Below are 21,605 nucleotides of genomic sequence, written 5' to 3' on the forward strand. Positions count from 1 at the left end.
TGCATAAAATCATGCAGATACGGGTCAGGAGCTTCAGATAATGTTCACATCAGCAGTTACAGAAATATTAAAACTAGCCCATCTGGCACCAACAATCACCCATGCGATTATCTAATCAGCCAATTGTGTGTCAGCAGTGCAGTGCATAAAATCATGCAGATACGGGTCAGGAGCTTCAGATAATATTCACATCAGCAGTTACAGAAATACTCAAACCAGCCTATCTGGCACCAACAATCACCCATGCGATTATCTAATCAGCCAATCGTGTGTCAGCAGTGCAGTGCATAAAATCACGCAGGTATGGGTCAGGAGCTTCAGATAATGTTCACATCAGCAGTTACAGAAATACTCAAACCAGCCTATCTGACACCAACAATCACCCATGCGATTATCTAATCAGCCAATCGTGTGTCAGCAGTGCAGTGCATAAAATCACGCAGGTACGGGTCAGGAGCTTCAGATAATGTTCACATCAGCAGTTACAGAAATTCTCAAACCAGCCCATCTGGCACCAACAATCATGCCACAGTCCAAATCACTGAGATCAACATTTGTATCTCTTTGGACAGGCATGATTGTTGGTGCCAGATAGGCTGGTTTGAGTATTTCTGTAACCGCTGATCTCCTGGGATTTTCACACACAAACTGTCTCTAGAATTTACTCAGAATGGTGCCAAAAACAAAACACATCCAGTGAGGGGCAGTTCTGTGGATGAAAACGCCTTGTTGATGAGAGAGATCAACAGAGAATGGCCAGACTGGTTCAAACAGATAACTGCGCTGTACAATTGTGGTAAAAAGAATATCATATTCAGAATGCTATTCTGAGATGCTGGTTGGCGCTGTTTTGTGGCACAATGGGGACCTACACAATATTAAGCAGGTGGTTTTAATGTTGTGTCTGATCGTTGTATTTCATTTGTTTTTCCTCTGCTTATAGGGGAGCTATTCTGCAAAATTCACTTTTACATGGTGTTTGTACATAATTGTGAGTCGGCAGTGTGTGTACACAACCACCCTACAATGTTAAAAGTCCGCCCACTCCTCTTTCTTTTATTTCTATTCATCAAAAACTGTGTGTCAAAATGATTGGTTTTCATTTGCCTCGTCCACTACTGGTGACGGACTCCACCCTCCTCCCCTGAGTGATCTACACACAGTCCGTCATTACGTCATAAGTGTTCTGTTGTTGGTTGTAAAAGTGAACATAAGAGTCTTTGTGTACTCCTGGCATCAGAGCCATTGAAGATGCAAAGTCTTGTATTTGAAGGAAATGTGCCCCAAAACATAAAAATTTTTGTATGTTTGTGCAAATCATTTTACAATGGACTGCTATGTGAAAGAGTGTCAATAATAAAGCAGGATGTTTGCAAATCGCCTTTCTAAATGTGCTTGTTAGCTGATTCCACGGCTAATGCAGCTAAAGCTACCATTGTCTCTGATTGTATTCATGGAGACCAGAGCTATGTTGGGGGCGGGGAGCAGCAGCTCATTTGCATTTAAAGAGACACACAGCGAAAACAGCGTGTTTTTGATTCCACCCAAAAATAGGCATTTATAACATGGTATAATAAATGATCTGTGGGGTATTTTAAGATGAATCTTCACAGACACATTCTGGGGACACCTGGGACTTATATTATATCTAGTAAAAAGGGGCATAATTGGTCTCCTTTAAGGTATTTGTATATTCTGCTTACACTGTAAATGACATGAACAAAACAGGCAATTAAATGTATAATTATTTGTATGATAATTAACAGCAAGCCAAAATGTCCACCAGCTAGACTAGTCTAGTACAAATATGTCCTGACACAATTTCAGTATGCATCAAAAAGCCTCTTTCTACAGCCAGGGGTGATGTTTCAGTGACCTAAAGAACATTCATTTTCATGAGAACGTTGACGGCAGAGAAAGCACATGTTGTGTATGTCACTGCAGTTGGGAAGAAATTGTTGCATTGTGGGAATTTTACATTTCACTGTATTTATTCAGATGACTTGTGTGATGACAGATACATCTGACAGACCGGGGGATTAAACAGACTTTTGGGCTGAATATGATTTGATTATGTGTTGCTTCTGTGCATCAGTCAGGAATTTCCCTCTGGCCATGTGTGTTCCTTAAAGATGTTTTAATGGAAGCTTGAAAACATTGGAAATGTGGAAAATTGTTGTGTGTTTGAATCTGTCATCATGTTTAACAGTTTGAAACAAGCAGCAAACTACTGTTCAAGTGCAGTATTCAGCCAGTTATTCATTTATATGCTTATGATCATTCCTGTTGCTTGCATGACATTTTTTAATGTTGAAATACTTTTTTCTATCACATCATAATATGTATGGTGGACTATAAGTAAACCATTTGGAAGTTTGCAGTAATCTGTTTGGTCTGGGCAGTGTGACAATGCTGTATATGCCATGTGATGGTAGAAATGTGTCAGCTGGTAGTGATTCTGCTGTTCCGTTTATACAGTGCTGGATATGTTTGCACTGCTATCAGTGGGAAGGACTGCTTTATGTTATTTTCATGTAAGAGCAGCAAAGAAACATGCTGTAATGATGATGAACTTGTGTTAATGAATGTTTGCAACATGAAGTGGAATTTGTCTTGTTTACAGTTGCCGTCAACATCTCAATTTGTTGCTTTAATGGTAAATGATTTCCTCAGTAATAAAGTTTAACTCCTAAAGAAATGTATTGTAATTTTGCGATGTATGTATGTAATCATGAGCATTGACATTAAAATGAAGACTCCAGTCATATCAGTAACTTATAAAAACTGTTTTATTCTACATGGAGAGGGTCCGCACATGGGCAGGGTTCCAGACTGCGACCAAAATGGTCGCATATGTGACCATTTTTTGAGAATGTGCGAGTTCAAATTTTATGTGGTCACATTTGTGCGAGTGGACGCTGTTGTATCAACAGCAGCTGCTGCAGTCCGTAACTTATGTTCAAAATGAACGAGTACATCATGAATCCGTTTTCCAAATCGTGTTTTTGACTTATCCTGAATACCTACGGTACACCTATAATAAGTGTTTATATTCTGACTATTTTATCCCGGGCTCGGCTTGGCTGCGATGTTGCCCAGTGCCTGCGTGACTCGCCATAGACATTAACGGAGAGAAGTAGCTCCGGCTACAGTGTTCTTCCGCAAGAAACGTGCAGTTTATTTATAAACAACGTACACGTCACGCGCATTGCACACTGATTGTGAAACGCGCCAATTCCGAATTCACGAATTAAAATGAAAAGGTCAATTGCTGAATACTTTAAAAAACAAAGTGTGGAAGTCAAGGATGCTGGTGGAAAGGACCAGCCAACGAGCCAGCACACAGACACAACTGATGACGAGAGCACAGGTGCGGACAGGGAGGAACCGAGTGAGCAAAGGAAAAAGAAAAGGCACAACTTCCAGCAGCAATGGCTTAGTACCCGTGGTTGCGATACGAGGCTAATGCCATGCATTGTTTGTACTGTAAACAGTGTGGCCCATCCATTGCAGGTCATTCTAAATTTGTTACAGGGTCTACGCAATTTAAGATTGAGTCTATTTGTTATGTATACCCTGTCTTGTTCCACCGTTGCCCTTTTGTTTACCATTTTTGTCACTTTTATACTCCTTAGTTTTCACTTTTGGCCCTTTTGTAGCTCTACTGTCTCCTTGTTAGCTTTCGTTCATTGTTTGCACCTGCCCTCATTTGTTTGCCTTTGGTTTCTGTCGATCACCTTGTTATCTTGTTTGAGTCCTGTTTGTTCATTGGCCCCTTTGTCCCACATTCTTGTATTTAAACACTGTCTGTTTGTTCAGTCTCTGTCAGTCGTTGTTTGTGTATGGATGTTATTGTTAGCTCCCTGTTTCCAGCCCGAGTTCCCTGTGTCTACTCTCTCGTTCGTGGTTCCTATTCCCCTTGTTTATGCCCCCGTGTCCTTCCAAGGTTATGTCTCTGTTTTCCCATTGTGGACCTTTGTTTTGTTCCCGTGTTTTGTTATTTTTATTGTCACAATAAAAGCCGCGTTTGGATCCTACCTTCAGTCTGCCTTCTTCTGATTACCCACATCGTAACAGAACGACTGACCCGCAATGGATCCAGCGGCCCAACAGGCTAACTACCGGCTGCTCTGCTTGAGGCAGGGGGACTGACCGATTGAGGACCACGTCCGGGACTTCCTCGAGCTGGCGTTTGTCTCCGATTTCCCGGACTCCTCTCTGGTGGTCTTCTTTCGGGGTAATCTGAATGCCTCACTAAGGGAGCGGTTGCCACCGGCGACGCGTGGCTGGACTTTGAAGGAGATGGTAGAAGAGGCTCTGCTGGTCAGCGGCTCGTCACTCACGGTTTACGTGGCAGAGGAGAAACCTGCCTCACCTCCCGCGGTGGCGGCCTTCAGCTCGCCCTTGGCTCTTCCTGTCATACCAGTCCCACCTGTCAACGAGGTCACCCTCACGCTAGTCTCCTTTCAAGAGCCAGCGCGTTCATCTTCGTCTGCCCGGAGGAGGGAGAGAAGACGGGCTTCCGCCTCCCGGTTCGCGCCTGCCCCGGTCTGCGAGCCTGAGCCCACGCATGTCACGGTGAGCGAGCCAGAGCCCACGCATGTCACGGTGAGCGAGCCAGAGCCCACGCATGTCACAGTGAGCGAGCCAGAGCCCACGCATGTCACAGCGAGCGAGCCAGAGCCCACGCATGTCACTGTGAGCGAGCCTGAGTCCTCGTCAGCCACGGTCAGCGAACCCAAGCCAGCGCATACCACGGTCACCCAGCCAGTACCTGTCGCCTCAGAGGTCAGTGAGCCAGCGCCTGTAGCCTCGACCGTCCCTGAGCCAGCGCCTGTAGCCTCGACCGTCCCTGAGCCAGTGCCTGTAACCTCAAACGTCCATGAGTCAGCGCCTGTAGCCTCAGATGTCCGTGAGCCAGCGCCTGCAGCCTCGACCGTTCCTACCGTCCAAGAGCCAGCGCCAGTAGCCATGACCGTCCAAGAGCCAGCGCCAGTAGCCATGACCGTCCGAGAGCCAGCACCCCCCGAGCTTCCTAGTACTCTGCCTTCTGAGCCTTCCGAGCTTCCCAGAGCTCCGCCTTCCGAGCTTCCTAGTACTCTGCCTTCCGAGCTTCCCAGAGCTCCGCTTTCCAAGCTTCCTAGTACTCTGCCTTCCGAGCCTTCCGAGCTTTCCAGAGCTCCGCCTTCCGAGCTTCCTAGTACTCTGCCTTCCGAGCCTTCTGAGCTTTCCAGAGCTCCGCCTCCCGAGCTTCCTAGAGCTCTGTCCTCCAAGCTTCCCGAGTTTTCCAGAGCTTCGCCTCCCGAGCCTCCTAGGGCTCCGCCTCTCAAGTCTCTCGAGTCTTCCAGGGCTCCGCCTCTCAAGCATCTCGAGCCTTCCAGGGCTCTGCCTCTCAAGTCTCTCGAGCCTCTCGAGCCTTCCAGTGCTCCGCCTCTCAAGTCTCTCGAGCCTTCCAGGGCTCCGCCTCCCAAGTCTCTCGAGTCTTCTAGGGCTCCGCCCCTCAAGCATCTCGAGCCTACCAGGGCTCCGCCCCTCAAGCATCTCGAGCCTTCCAGGGCTCCACCTCCTATGGCTCAGCCTCCTACGGCTCCGCCTCCCGAGCCTCCCACGGCTCTGCCTCCCGAGCCTCCTACGGACGTTTGACTCCTTTGGCTCCGCCCCACGCGGCTCCGCCAGCCTCCCCAGTGGCCACTCCTCCTCCCAGGCCCCCTGAACCGGTCCTTGCCCCACGGCCATCTCCTAGGCCACCAAGACCGGCCTCTGTCCTGTGGCCACCTCCCAGGTTCCCCAAACCGGCCCTTGGCCCACGGCCTCCTCCCAGGCCCCCTGAACCGGCCCTTGCCTTATGGCCAGCCCCCGGGCCATCTAAACCTGTCCCTGCCCGGTCGATACCACCCCGGCCTCCTAAACCTGTCCCTTTGTGCCCCCGTGGACTGCCTAATTGCCCCTTGTGCCCCCATGGACTGTCTCATCTCCCTTTGTGCCCCCGTGGACTGTCTCATTTCCCCTCGTGTTCCCCCTTGGACTTCCTGCCTGCCCTTTGTGCCCCCTTGGACTTCCTGCCTGCCCTCTGTGCCCCTTGGACTGCCTCCTTGCTCTTGTGCCCCCCTGGTCTGCCTGTCTGCCCCCGGTGCCATCATTTTGTTCTCTGTGGGTTTTTTGTCTTTTGTCTTTGTTTTTTAGGATCGTCTGGAAGCTGATCCTTTGAGGGGGGGGGGGCTCTGTTATGTATACCCTGTCTTGTTCCACCGTTGCCCTTTTGTTTACCATTTTTGTCACTTTTGTACTCCTTAGTTTTCACTTTTGGCCCTTTTGTAGCTCCACTGTCTCCTTGTTAGCTTTCGTTCATTGTTTGCACCTGCCCTCATTTGTTTGCCTTTGGTTTCTGTCGATCACCTTGTTATCTTGTTTGAGTCCTGTTTGTTCAATGGCCCCTTTGTCCCACATTCTTGTATTTAAACCCTGTCTGTTTGTTCAGTCTCTGTCAGTCGTTGTTCGTGTATGGATGTTATTGTTAGCTCCCTGTTTCCAGCCCGAGTTCCCTGCGTCTACTCTCTCGTTCGTGGTTCCTGTTCCCCTTGTTTATGCCCCCGTGTCCTTCCAAGGTTATGTCTCTGTTTTCCCATTGTGGACCTTTGTTTTGTTCCCGTGTTTTGTTATTTTTATTGTCACAATAAAAGCCACGTTTGGATCCTACCTTCAGTCTGCCTTCTTCTGATTACCCACATCGTAACACTATTAAACTGCACAATGAAAGCAAAAAACATAAAACCTGTAGGGACCGGTGTGTCTCACGAAACACAGAGCCCCTTCCTACGTCTTTTCAGCGGTTAGTTGAGAGTAATCGCTCGACAGAGGTAAAGGAAATGATTATAAAATTTAACACTGCTTATAACATAGCAAAAGAGGAACTCCCGTTCACAAAATTCAAAAGAACGGGTTGAATGTTAATCCCACTTATGCCAACGACATGGCCTGTGCCCAATTTATAGGAGTGATAGCAGACAATCTGCGAAAAAAGACGGCTGAAAAAATGTCCTCCTCCCACTATTTATCATTTATGATTGATGGAGATACAGACATCTCCAACAAAGAATGTGAGCTTGTCTATGCCCGTGTCATTCATAATGGAAGACCTACCAATATCCTAATTGGTCATATTGACGTTGAACACGCCAATGCAGAATGTAAGGAGTGTGAGATATCTTTTTTATTACAACGATAAACTTTGATAACGAAAAATCTGTATCAGCGTATTATAATAGTCTAATCTTTTAAAATTGAATGCATACATTTGAATGTTTAATGATTTTTAAAAGATAGATAGATAGATAGATAGATAGATAGATAGATAGATAGATAGAATATAATTAAAATGTAAATAAATAGATTGTATATAATTCAAATGTGGACTGGCGACCTGTCCAGGGTGTCCCCTGCCTTTCGCCCAATGTTAGCTGGGATAGGCTCCAGCCCCCCGCGACCCTGTACCCAGGATAAGCGGTTGACGATGGATGGATGGATGGATAATTCAAATGTAAAATGCTTAAAATTACAGATTAAAATTACTGTCCAAAATCTATGAAAATCCTGAAATTTGGCAATGATAATTACCAAATATTACATGTGTTTTTATATAATAAATTACAGGTATTTATGCTGCAACCAAGAAAGCCTTTGCTAGTCTTGAATTAGTGTTGAGGGGCCAGAGCTGATGGATTATGATGCCAGTCAGGATGTTAGGCTGTGGTTCTCCCAAGGAAAGAGGACCAGGAGGCCCAACTATAAGAGCTGGCCCCTCTGAATTCAACTGCAATGTGTTACTAAGGTTGACATTTATTCACAACCTAGGCGACAAAGGGTTGAACAGCTGTGAAGACAGTGAAATTATATATCAAACATTAAAAAACATAAATGTTTTTATAATAGTTTTTTTGATTTGATAGTTAAAAGATTAAAACATTTTGCTAACATGAGGTCTTGTGTCACTGTCAGTCTTTTTACATCAGTGCAAAACTAGGGTATGCAGATTAAGACCACTATTCATTAGCATGCATTGATTAATCCCATGGCATGTAGCAGAAAATAAAAAGGTGCGACCAAATCATATGCTGGTGTGACCAACTGAGAAAGTTGTTAGCACCAGTGCAACCAGTGGAAAAGTTAGTCTGGAGCCCTGGGGGCTGCCATGTTAGAATCACATGACCAGCGAATACTACTTGCTTAATCTCAGTAACCGTCCTGTTATTTGTTACATTCACTCATTGAATATAGGAGTCATGACTGACTGTGAATATTACATTTCTTCAATGACATGTGAAACTGAAAACTATTGATTTTAGGGCACCTTTAAATTTCATATCAACAATAAACTTTAAATGTTTCTCATCCAATCAGAAGAAGAGTCAGGACTACCATTTTAAAATGTTATTTTTTACTGTTTTTTGTCTTCTATTTTAAACTCAAGTGTTTAAGTATGTGAAGCTGTTGTTATACTGTTGCCAGACTTATTATTAATATCTTTTTTCTTTTTGTTTGTGTACATTAAGTTAAATAATAACTAAACATGATGAAGTAATTTATTATATTCTGCTATATTATGTATTACGGTCAGGAACATTTATTTTAAAAGAATAGTTCACCCAAAAATGAAAATTATAATTTGCAAACAAAAAAATATGAAATTTTTGTTACATTTTCTAGAGGTGGTCATGGTTTATTTTTTCAATTATTATTATTATTCTTATTGTTAAGTCTCTGCAAATGGGGCCGGTGGAAGGAGAGAGTAAAATGTTTGGATTTGGTATGATTTTTTTGACCAACTATTTTCATTTGAAGTGTAATTTAAATTTAGAAATGTACATTTGTTTTCCTATTTCAATACCTGAAATCAATTTTTCGCAGTGGCACAAGTGTTCATGTTAGAGCTTGCATGGTTTAGTGCTAAAATCAAGTTCCCCTTCTGGTACTCGACGTTGTGTTGAATGTAGTGACTCAAGAGGTCTTTCTTGAGAGCCTTGCATACCTCTGAACTTGAGAAAAGGCCAATGAGTGCCTGGATGCGGCTGTTTTCTCTCCGCTCCTGGCGGTCATAAGCGTTGCCTCGCGTGTCTGGGCTGCAATCACACGGAGGCAGCATTTATGAATGGTTTATGTTCTCATTGCGAGAACATAGCCATAGCAACGTTTCTCCCTTCAGAGGGAAAGCCACTTCAGCCGCCCCCCCCCCCCCCCCCCCGCGCCACACCTTCTTCCTACGGGATTAAGGCCGGCATGGCCAGTGATGAAGGCGATTTGGGGAGAGCAACGGGCTTGGTTTTGGTGGATAAATCCCCACGAACCATGGCTCTCCTGCAAGTCCACCAAGCCAAGGCACTTAAAAAGCTGCACTTTTCACGGTCACTCGGGCAGGCGATGGTCACCCTCGTGGTCCATAAATGTCACCTATGGCTGAACATGGTCGAGATGCACGGCTCACTATCTCAATTCCTCAGTCTCCCAGCTTGGGAGCTGTTGACGACTTCGCCCAGCAGTCTTCGGCGGTAAGGAGGCAGACGGAAGAGATCTCGCACATCATGCCGCCGACGCATTTCATAATGTTAAGATAGCCCCAGCCGCTTTATGCTCTATGATGAGAAACATAGAGAGAGAAAAGGCCATGGCTGGCCGGCTTCAGGGAACGGAGGTTACAACAGTAACCATGATGTTCTCGTCTATACAAGCTTCTTTCAAAGTGCTTTTATGATTCTTTTGGGTCATTTTTATCTTCAAAATGAGGCACTATCTACTGCCATTGAATTGAAAAGATGGACAGGGATATTCATTTAAACATCTGCTTTTGTTGTCCGTCAAACGAGTTGGGTAAGTAAATTATGACAATTTTCTTTTTTGGGTGAGCTATTCCTATATATCATTAATAATTTTAATTGAATATATCAGTATCATGATATATACAGTTACTGTGAAATAGGATTTTTGTTACACCAGTCCAATTTGATTAATGTTCTCAATGGATTTATTACTCTTTCTAACTCGACAACAGTTTTACAAGCTTACGGTCTATTGTGAATGTTACAAAGACAACAAGTTTGTTTGTGGTCTAACCGATGAGACATTTTGTATTGGAAACACAGTCGTGAACAATGAACTGAGTGAACACAATGGAATGAGATGGCCAGAACTGTTTGCTAAGCTTCTTTTTCTGCTGCTATTTCATAAAAATAGAAATGGCTTAACGTTCTGTTTAGGACTGTTATCACAGTTATTACGGGACATCTTGCCCTTTTCACTAGTGAAGGAATACATTAAAAGTTCAGATTGGTTTTGTGCAGGATTGGATGATAAATATGTCTGCAGCACTCATGTCTTCTGCTGTGACACATGAAAAATGGAAGGGATTTTTACCGCTGGTGTGTGCTGTCTATCACTATTTCTCTGCAGATGATTCAATTGAAAATGTCAAAGCGAGGTTTCCCTCTGGAGATATATAGTGTGCCCTCGGTATCCTTTTATTCTCTGACATTCCTGTTATGAGTCCAGTGTGCTCGTTTTTATTGGCTGTGGTTTTATGTTCACATCTGTTCAAAAAGACCCTCATGCATATGGTGCACACTTCCATTACAAATGTTTCTTGCTTTGAACGTTTGTCAGCCGGTAACTGGAGATGTACACTGGAACACAAGCATTAAGTCTTGTTCTACATACTTCATTTGTGTTACCTTGATGGTAACAAACCTCAGTATTTGAAGAGTAAAGCTGATATGGTTATCTAATGTTTTTAATAGTGCTGTCAGTCGATTACAATATTTAATCAATATTTAAACATTTTCTCATAGTTAATCCCGATTAATCACAGGTTTTGAAAGTGCTGAAGTTTGACTTTATATGTATACCCCTATCCTTGTCAAAATGCATTTAGTTTCCTCTTAGGAAATAAACTGAACAAAATATGTAACAAAAATGTTTTAAGGCTTTCCACAGGGCTGAGAAACTACATTTTTATCTTAAATATTAAACTAAACGTCACCACGCTTGCCTAGAAAGTTCTGGTGCCAAGGCCCAAAATTTTAAATAACTAAAATAAAGGAAGGTCTGTACTCTGAAAATGTCTTCATAAGAGTTATTTAATCTTTTACATCAGGGGAATTAAAACAAACGTTTCATCCAAAAGCCTTCCTCAGTGTGTCATTTTAAATATGACCAAAATTCTAATTTAATTAGAATTTTAAGGTCACCAGCTTTTTAAATTGACATTGTTTTCTTAGCAGACAAGAGGGCTCAGTGAATACATCAAAACTATGATGACTATGATAATTGCAAAGAACATTCCTGGTTGTTAAGAAAAAGTGCATTAATAAATAAAGTACATAAAAATTAAAAAATAAAACAAATTATTAAAAAATAGAGTTCATATTCATATGTTAATATGTTATGTAAAATGTTAAATAAGGGGCAAAAGCTTCTGTAGCCATTACTGTTGCACAGGTGCCACAGTACTACCCCAGACTCAAGCCTCATAATAATGGCGATACCACAGTGTTTTTCATTCATTACAGTTGTATGTATGGTAGCAATATTCCCAGACAGTAGTGGTATTTCCCTGAACTCGGTAGAGAAGAAACTCAGACTCTGAGACCAGATGAGTATATCAGAATTAAGATGCACATTACCAAATTAAACTCCTTTCATGACAAAGTGTTTTATTATTAATTGCTTAATCTGAGAAATGCTGATTAACACCAAATGCTATTCCTTCCTTCCATCCATCCATCCATCCATCCATCCATCCATCCATTCAATTTTCTGTTTTTCTATTAATTTTAACCGCGTGGTGTGGCGTAACATAACTGTTAATCAGAAGGTCACTGGTTAGATCCCCACAGCCACCACCACTGTGTCCTTCAGTAAGGCACTTAACTCCAGATTGCTCTGGGGGGATTGTCCCTGTAATAAGTGCACTGTAAGTTGCTTTGGATAAAAGCATCTGCCAAATGCATGAATGTAAATGTTTAAAAGCAGATGAATGTGATCGGTCTGAAGTCATTGTCAATGTTGGACACACATCAGAAATTTGAATGCACAGTTTTAGTATTGAAATGTGCATTTCTATCTTAAATTCAAAGAATATTTGAATTTGACAGCCTTATAATGTTTTATTAACCTTTTCCAAACAAAGCCTCCCACAGTATAAAGATATAAATGCATTACAATAGCACAAATTCAAGTCACATTAAATGTTTCCCAAAGTCTAAGCTGGAGGTTGACTGATAAAAGAACTAGTACTAGTTCCCATAGGTTGCACATTAAATCTATTAGTCTGTTTACACTACAGGGAAAACAACCAACTAATGTGTATAGGGACCCCTAGTGTCACTACATCGACACAACGTCAAGTGAGTGACAGAAGGGGAACGTCTCGGTTACTGTTGTAACCTCCATTCCCTGATGGAGGGAACGAGACGTTGTGTCCCTCTTGCCACTATGCTGTACTACTCGCTGGAATGTACAGACCTTGTCTCGGCTCCTCAGCACAAAACCTGAATGAGTGGTTGCAACCAGCTCCTTTTATACCCGTATGTCCGGCAAGTGGGATGCAAATTCAGGTAATGGAGGTTACAACAGTAACTGAGGCATTAATGTTCTCTTTCAAATGGCTTATTCCAAATGTTACAAAGTTGATAGGCCTACAGGATTTTATTAGCAGAATATTATTGAATATACATGCACTCTCCATCCATGCGTACACTTAAAAAAAATAAAATAAAAACAAATTGTCCTGCATAATGTGAAGTTTATTCCAGATTGCCAGTTTTATATATTAACATATTTCGTTAGATTACTCAAGGTCAGTAATGTATTTTAAATACATTGAATTACTTGGTTTAATTTGGCACTGGTTTAATTTTTTCAGTTGTTTTGACTATAAAAAACTCTGTCAGTAGGCTACACTAAGTACACATGTTAAAAATACATTCTCTGAAAAAACTAAATATATTATGGTGTTGTTTCTAAAACAAGATAAGCAAATTGATCTTGCTTTAAGGATTTTTATATATTTTTACAGGAAAACAATACAACAATTATTATCAAGAATATGAATTTTGCCCTTATATCAAAGATCTTACTAGAAAAAAGAAATTATGATCTAAAGTGAATTTTCATGATAAAAAAACATTATCGTGTCTGGTAATGTGCATGTAAAATGGCTAGAAATAGCATTTTATTTATATTTCTTCTGCTCCAAACATACTTCAAACTTCTCTGTCTGCTCGTATGAATGTAACACATCATAAGAAAGTGTTTCACTGCTGTTTAAATGCTCTTTGGATCACATCATTTATATGTATAAATGTTTTCCATCTGAAAGGACTTTTTAAATGACAATAAAATGCAAAGTAATGTCTTTGGTAATCAAAATAAATTTTGAATGTAACTGTATTCTAATAAACAATGATTTATTGATCAATTGTATCTGTAGTGGAATACCGTTACTTATGTTTTGTATTTTTTACATGTATTCCCATTACATGTATTCCGTTACTCCCAACCCTATCAATGTTTTGGTACTCTGGAGGTTTTTTTATGTTGGCAAATCAGTAGCAAAATTGTTACTATGTGTTTCCTGTGGAAATGCATTTGTATCGGATATTTATAATTTGATTGTGACTCCAATTAATGAACTAGTACTTGTTGAAATGAAGCTTGGCACGTTAATCCATAAAATCTACACATGGGCGCTTGCTTTGGTGTTGCCACCCCTCATAGTATATAGCAGTGTTTCTCAACCACTGCGCCGCACACTAGTGTCCCGTGAAAGATTGTCAGGTGTGCCGTGGAAAATTCCACAAAATAAATAAATACATGAAAAACATTATAATTTCAGGGATCCAAACTCTTTCTGAGAAATTTGACGTTTTGAAACCATAATCTGTTAATTTTGTGTTTGTGAAGAGCAATGATTAATGTGCAAATGTGAGTGATATTTATACGTGTAAAGGGTCATCACATGTCTCGCGTAAGCACTGCAGAATACATTGATGTCTATGAAGTGAGTGATATTTATACGAGTAAAGGGTCATCACATGTCTCGCGTCAGCACTGCAGAATACATTGATGTCTATGAAGTGAGTGATATTTATACGAGTAAAGGGTCATCACGTCTCGCGTCAGCGCTGCAGAATACATTGAAGTCTATGAAGTGAGTGATATTTATACGAGTAAAGGGTTATCACATGTCTCGCGTCAGTGCTGCAGAATACATTGAAGTCTTTGAAATGAGTGATATTTATACGAGTAAAGGGTCCTCACATAAAGTGAGTGATATTTATACGTGTAAGGGGTCATCACATGACTCGTGTCAGTGCTGCGGAACACATTGAAGTCTATGAAGTGAGTGATATTTATACGTGTAAAGGGTCATCACATGACTTGAGTCAGCACTGCAGAATACATTGATGTCTATGAAGTGAGTGATATTTATACGTGTAAAGGGTCACCACATGACTCGCGTCAGCGCTGCAGAATACACTGAAGTCTAAGAAGTGACGTCACTTAAATTTTTTTCACACACATGTTTCTGCTTCAACAATAATGTCTCTGAGAGTACTAAGCAATAAGAAATATTTAAAAACTGTCCAGATTTGTTAACTCTAATTGTATTTGTTCATATATGGCCATATACCAGATTTAAATGTCAGAAAATTTTTATATTGCAACAGTCCTAATTATTATCTATTTTAACCTTAGATACACTTTTTTGCATTACCTAACTGCACCGTAATTTGATGACCAAACTTTCGTTGTGGCAATGTATTTGATTTTATTTGATGACGGAAAAGTGAATTTCCTACATTCGTAGTGACGAACAATAGTTCTAAGTATGTGTAACTACGTTTTTTTTTCATGTATTCAGATACAAGACAATTGCAGGCCTGCACACCGTTGTAAAGCGCCAAAATCAAACAAAGAGTGTCCAAAACAGTCTACAAATCCCATGAAGCCTTGCTTACTTTACACCTATGTGTGAAATTCCAAAGGATCGAACTCGCAAAGTCTTATTGGTTGAGGCACACGACAGAACGCCCCTCAACCATGACATCGTCGGGAGTAGAAATACTTCTGAGATCCTTCTGGGCATCACTTCCAGCAACTTTGGTGCCGTGCGTAGACGCAGCTCATCACTGCTCTCAGGTGTAGCCTCGTGGTGCAAGGAAGTAATGTATGACTTGAAACTGTGGCCATACATTCTCCATCTTACTGGACGAGCTGAGATTACTTCATGTTCCTCTGAACACTAACGGATCCGAAGGAGACCTCCGAGCAATCCGCATCTTCATCCGTTTGCCTGCAGATGTGAAGAAAGAAGATGTTTCAACCGCGTCGAAATCACTGATTTCTCAGTCAGCCCGCCGAGAATCAGCAGCTGTACCGTCTGCCGACAGAGCAAGGAAACGGCCTCCCGTCATCACACAGGCCGAGTCAAAAGAAATATGAACACACATTCTACCTGTGTCCTCACGTGATTCAAATAAGAGTTTAACGTCTGAGCCGTTCACCATGTCTCTGAGTGATAAATTAACAGCTACTTTCTCTTCCACGATTGCAAAATCAGCTTCGGTGTCACCACTTTATTCTCTCTCTCTCTGTCATACTTACCGCACACACATGTGACCCCTCACAAACATACCCGCACACACATTTGGCTAGTAGATAACTTGGTGATAAAGCTCAGCTTTGTCCCCGAGTTATCGTACAAGCGGAAACACGTGGTAAACGGGCAGTTGCTATTAACCAGCTTCTCTGGCCGGAAATCCCTCGTGATGTGCACTCCACGAGAGTCATGTCTGCCATTTTGTGCACGTCACTCCTTTCTTACACACACACACACACACACACACACACACACACACACACACACACACACACACACACATGTTGTGTTTCCATGTTTTATGGGGACTTTCCATAGACATAATGGTTTTTATACTGTACAAACTTTATATTCTATCCCCTAAACCTAACCCTTCCCCTAAACCTAACCCTCACAGAAAACTTTCTGCATTTTTACATTTTCAAAAAACATAATTTAGTATGATTTATAAGCTGTTTTATGGGGACTTGCCATAGACATAATGGTTTTTATACTGTACAAACTTTATATTCTATCCCCTAAACCTAACCCTACCCCTAAACCTAACCCTCACAGAAAACATTCTGCATTTTTACATTTTCAAAAAACATCATTTAGTATGATTTATAAGCTGATTTCCTCATGGGGACCGACAAAATGTCCCCACAAGGTCAAAAATTTCGGGTTTTACTATCCTTATGGGGACATTTGGTCCCCACAAAGTGATAAATACACACACACACACACACACACACACACACACACACACACACACACACACACACACACACACACACACCTTCCTCTCATGTGTTATAGTCTTATGTTGGTTACCATATCTAATCATGTCACTGTTTAGTTTGTAGTTGGAAGTTTATTGACTCCATTGTATTGATTATTAATTGATATTACTGCATCAATAAACTTTGTTATATTTCAAAGTGAATTGTTTTGGCTTTTTTTGCATACTGTGTCAAAGGCTGGCAGGGGATTCAAGCCTTCATTGTTTTCCTTTTGAATGTTGTTGTTCTCCGGACATCGATTTTCCTAAGAGAACAATCTAATATTGAGACTGTTATACTGTCCCTGATTCCAGGGTGGTGCCCCGGCAATATTAATCCTTATTAATATTCTATTGATTTTGATAATTGATCATTATCTTTGATGATTTTTGAATTTGAATGATCAATAAGATTAATTCTAATCAATGTTTAATTGATTGTAATAATTAATGATTATCTTTGATAGTAATTGATATTCTCTTGAAATGGATAATTGATGGTTATCTTTGATGATTGTTGATTTAAAGGATTAAAAAGCTAACATTGATTCTAATCAATGTTCTATTGATTTTAATAATTATTAATTATCTTTGATAATTAGTAATTATTGCTAATAACAAACCCACTCCTGAATGTAGCGCACAGCACTATGTTTATCAAAAGAACGGCAAAGTTAAAGATCCGTTTAAGATAGCTAGCAAAATATCAACATCTGTATTTTAGAAATAACAGCTTGTATTCGGGAGCAATGACGTCACTCTCCACCCCATGTAGTCCAAATCGCTCCAAACGTTTGTGCTGATTTGTGCCATTAAAAGGAATTCATAACATATTCCTTTCTTTGAATTTAACAAGATAGCTTATGGGAGCAGTGAAATTATTCCAAGTTTTTTCGCAAGCAAACAGCCACAGTATTCATCTCTGAATACGTTTATTCATTTTAATTCTGCTAGAAGCTTGTGTTGACAGTGTTTGTGTAATTGCATAGTCCTATACATTGACATGTCAAAGAAATATTTTGAATATTAGCTAGTGCAGTGTTTGAAATCATGTTGCGTTCCATTCATATGCTTGAATGCCTTTGTTTTTGCACTAAAATTACACGCAGTGCCAAAAAGAGCTAAACTTATGTGTCTCGACTAGAGACGCTTAACAGTTTAAGTTCTTTTTAACTTGCCATGGCATCTAAAAACACAAACAAGCCATCAAAGACGTCTATATAGCACACGTTTACATTGGAATCATTTACAGTGCATCCGGAAAGTATTTTACATCGCTTCACTTTTTCCACATTTTGTTGTGTTACAACCATATTCCAAAATTGATTAAATTCGTTATTTTCCTCAGAATTCTACAAACAATACCCCATAATGACAATGTGAAAGAAGTTTGTATGAAATCTTTGCAAATGTATTAAAAATAAAAAATGCAAAAAAATCACATGTACATAAGTATTCACAGCCTTAGCCATGACATTCAAAATTGAGCTCAGGTGCATCTTGTTTTCAATTATCATCCTTGAGATGTTTCTACAACTTGATTGGAGTCCACCTGTGGTAAATTCAGTTGATTGAACATGATTTGGAGAGGCACACACACCTGTCTCTATAAGGTACCACAGTTAACAGTGCATGTCAGAGCACAAACCAAGCCATGAAGTCCAAGGAATTGTCTGTAGACCTCCGAGACAGGATTGTATCAAGGCACAGATCTGGGGAAGGGTACAGAATTATTTCTGCAGCATTGAAGGTCCCAATGAGCACAGTGGCCTCCATCATCCGTAAATGGAAGAAGTTTAGAACCACCAGGACTCTTCCTAGAGCTGGCCACCAGGCCAAACTGAGCGATCGGGGGAGAAGGGCCTTAGTCAGGGTGGTGACCAAGAACCCGATGGTCACTCTGACAGAGCTCCAGCATTACTCTGTGGAGAGAGGAGAACCTTCCAGAAGAACAACCATCACTGCAGCACTCCACCAATCAGGCCTGTATGGTAGAGTGGCCAGACAGAAGCCACTGCTCAGTAGAAGGCACATGACAGCCCGCCTGGAGTTTGACAAAAGGCACCTGAAGGACTCTCAGACTATGAGAAACAAAATTCTCTGGTCTGATGAAACAAAGATTGAACTCTTTGGCCTGAAAGGCAAGTGTCATGTCTGGAGGAAACCAGGCACCTCTCATCACCTGGCCAATACCATCCCTACAGTGAAGCATGGTGGTGGAAGCATCATGCTGTGGGGATGTTTTTCAGCGGCAGGAACTGGGAGACTAGTCAGGATTGAGGTAAAGGTGAATGCAGCAATCTACAGAGGTTCATCTTCCAACAGGACAACGACCCTAAGCACACAGCCAAGATAACAAAGGAGTGGCTACGGGACAACTCAGTGAATATCCTTGAGAAACTGCACAAAAATAGGTGTGCCAAGCTTGAAGCATCATACTCAAAAAGATTTGAGGCTGTAATTATTGCCAAAGGTGCTTTAACAAAGTATTGAGCAAAAGCTGGGAATACTTATGTACTTATTTGCAAAGACTTCAAACAAACTTCTTTCACGTTGTCATTATGAGGTATTGTTTGTTGAATTTTGAGAAAAATAATGAATTGAATCAATTTTGTAATAAGGCTGTAACATAGCAAAATATGTAAAAAGTGAAGCACTGTGAATACTTTCCGGATGCACTGTATAAAGCATTTAGTTTTTATTTAGAATTGTGCATTAATTATGATGTGTGGTTTGACGGAAGCTTCACTTACTTCTTCTGATGGATAAACAGTTAGCTACATGGCCCTATGGAAGGATTTATAAAGAGAGAGACTATTTTCAAAACAAATTGCAAATTTTATTTTCTGTTTGTGGATGCATAAATTGTGACATAATTGCAAATTGCATATTACTGTTTGCATTTTCATTTGCATAAACATCCAAATTCTGCCAAATTTCAATTGGAAAGTAATCGGCATTTGCAATTACATTTCCTATGTCTTATGGGCTATGGTCCTGTCATATTGAAAAAGCAATATTAAATATAGCTGCAGGCAGTGATGATGGGCTCAAGCACAACTGGTCCTTTTCCACCCGGTGGCTTTCGGAAAACAATGCAAGGCGAAAACAATGCAAATCCATGTGATTAGCCTCCAGACAAAACATACATCTTAATTTTGATCTAAATAACACATTCTACACAGAAGATATGAGACACTTCCATTTTTCATTGTTAATTTAATGCCTCGCCATGGCAACACTGAAGAGGCTAAATTGCGAACATATTTTTATATATCGAGCAATGTCTTGGCATAATGTTGTCTAAATGTGGTGACAGTCTCATGAATCAACTAGGATGAGCATTTAAAAGTTCAGAGACCTAATGACTATAGTTATGAAAGTTGTTCACTTTTTGAGAACTATTTATTTAACATTTTTGGTGACATGTGAGAAAGGGGGTGCTACAGAAGCCGTCTTACACACCCATTTTAAAGAGGGCGCTACAGAACTAGCCCAGAACTAATACCAATGACTCTTATGTGTGCAAAATTTCATGACATTTTAAGCATGGCAAGTGCCTCAAAAACACCCAAATATAGGAAGAAAGGAATAATGACAATGAATGCAATGCCATGGCAACAGTATTTACAAATTTACATCAGCAGTGTCTTGACATTATTATAAAGAATTCTGAAGAAATTCATGTAAACATAAGAGGGTTATTTCAAAGTCTGCTAAAAGTGCCATACTTCCTGCTGCCAGTTGGTGGCGCTATGGCCATATTTATGATTTAAAATATTCCTTTACAGTTTTACATCAGCTGTGTCTTTACATGAATTGCTTCAAAAGTCTTCAGAATAATGTCATCAAAGAGGGCTATTTCAAGGTCTGTTAAAAGTGCCATACTTCCTGCTGCCAGTTGGTGGTGCTATGACATTGACTCACAATAGCCACATCAATGTGATCAGCCTCTATTACCAAACATACAATTTACATTAATACATTCCATAAATGTATTGCTTCACCATTGCGACACCATTCAAAATATCAAAAGTCAGTTTGCATTTTAGCATCCACAATGTCTTGGCATGATGTTGTAAAAATTTGGTGCCAGTCACATGAATCCCCTAGGAGGATTATTTAAAAGTTCAGAGCTTGCAATTTTCAGAATATCCAAAATGGTTGCCTTCGTGTTGGGCAGAGCAGATGACTATAATTAGCCTCGCTTGGTTAGAATTATAAATTCTAGATATACTAAATATACATAACTAAAAATGTATAAATATAGTATTAAAATATATAAAATATGAAAATATATAAATAAAATATATATAAAAAATAACAAATATAAATATACTAAATATGCATTACATCCAAATGCATTACTTACGTATGAGGTAAGTTAAGATAAAAAAATCTGTTTGCCAAAACCAGATATATGAATGGTCCTCTACAGCCACCTGTTTGTTATATATTGTAATTTCACAAAATTTTACTTGAAAAGAAACATTTTCTTACCAGGAGATGGCAGCACATTGTTCTTGTGGCAACACATGGCATAATCTCATATATATATAATTGAGTAATATAGATGTTCACTGAAGTGAATTTAACATGATTTTTAACATACATGTATCATTTTATATGAAAAGTAATTGTATAGTTTAGTAATTGTGAGGTAAATCAGGGAAAACCAGAGTTTTTAATTCATTAAAGATATAATATTTGTAAAAAAAATCTTAATTTCAGTACAATCCTACTCAGTGTGTGGGGACAAATTGACCCCCAATACCATACCTGTCAACATTTGGGTACCAAAATCCGGGAGACCTCTGAGTGGGTGGGGAGGTGGGGGTTGGGTGCAGAGGCAGGCTAAACATATACAAATTGTGTTTTTCCCACATTTTCCCCACATTGTCCGATATTAAAATCAGTGCAACAAACATTGCAAAAGGCGTGGGCATTGTTAATATGGCTTCGAGATATGAAATTAAATTCTTCCGTCCAGCTGTTGTTAAATGTACATGTATGTATTTTTTTTTTTTTTTTTTTGCCGGAGCACCACCTTAGTCTTCTCCTCCCATCTACCAGTAATGCTTAAATCAACTTCCCGTGTCTATTAACTGCGCAAATATCAACAGCGCAAATGGGTTGTAGGTTGCCAGGTTGAGGTCACAAATTGGTTGAAATTTGTATGATGTGTCGATTGTGTGA

At 40.4% G+C, this 21,605-nt stretch overlaps 1 protein-coding gene across 1 annotated transcript in view; it reads left to right on the forward strand.

Moving 5' to 3' along the window:
• Positions 1-21,605, forward strand: part of LOC127659838 (ephrin-B1-like) — a 186,935-nt gene that overhangs the window by 50,863 nt on the left and 114,467 nt on the right. The gene's annotated exons all lie outside the window — the stretch shown is intronic.

The sequence above is a fragment of the Xyrauchen texanus genome, chromosome 19 (genome assembly GCF_025860055.1).
Source record: "Xyrauchen texanus isolate HMW12.3.18 chromosome 19, RBS_HiC_50CHRs, whole genome shotgun sequence".
NCBI classification, from domain to species: domain Eukaryota; kingdom Metazoa; phylum Chordata; class Actinopteri; order Cypriniformes; family Catostomidae; genus Xyrauchen; species Xyrauchen texanus.